Source organism: Petaurus breviceps, unplaced genomic scaffold, assembly GCF_028583685.1.
Source record: "Petaurus breviceps papuanus isolate PSGF00001 unplaced genomic scaffold, PetGlider_PUasm1.0 76, whole genome shotgun sequence".
NCBI classification, from domain to species: domain Eukaryota; kingdom Metazoa; phylum Chordata; class Mammalia; order Diprotodontia; family Petauridae; genus Petaurus; species Petaurus breviceps.
In genome coordinates, this window is record NW_027186473.1 from 38,038,698 (window position 1) to 38,039,513 (window position 816).

Sequence of the window (816 nt, forward strand, 5' to 3'; positions counted from 1 at the left end):
ACAAAATACGTCAGGTTTGCCATTTGGGGAAATAAACTAGAAAATTTATTAAGATATCAAAAGACTGAGTCCCAAAACCAGAAAGTGAAAGCCATCAGAATAGTTATGACATTGGCACAGGTAGATAAGGTAGAAAGCACCCACATTCTCAAGCCTTTAAAACAGAACAGGCTACCTCAGGCAAAGGTCCTCCTCTACCCACTCACAGCAACCACCCAGCGTCCTGGAAGAGCGCTCCCAGCAGCTCCGGCCCCTGGCAGTCCATAGCAGAAAGTCCTGCTCCCAGCAGCTCCGGCTGCTGGCAGTGCTCAGCAGGTCCTAACTCAAAAAAAAAAAAAAAGGCAACCGCCACCAACTGCCAACTGCAGGACTGTTAGCTCGGCTTTTCACTTTCTCTTGCTCTGCTATGTCAGCACGTCCATGGGGCATGGGAGATCTTTAAATCCCATAACCCTTACAATGGGTAGAGGACACTTTGTGCCTTAGGAAAATCACTTTGACAATTGGGTGTAAGCTGTATTTTAGTAGAAAGAGACTTAAGTCAGCCTGGCCAAATAGAAGGTATCAGTATAGTCAAGGCAATGGGACCCTGTAATGGAAATGCAAATTTAAAGATCTTCCCTGCCCCTAGGCTAAAGTGCACCTAGAGCCTGGGGTGGGAGGCTTGTTTTTCAGTAGATACTTCTTGATTGGCCAGTGGGTCCAAAAGGTTCTTACATTCTCTGAGCCAGGAGAAGGCTATATAAGCCCTGATGTGTAGCTTTGTTTTGGGGGCTCAATTTGAGAAGTGTTCTGTGATTTGATCTGGATTCTGGG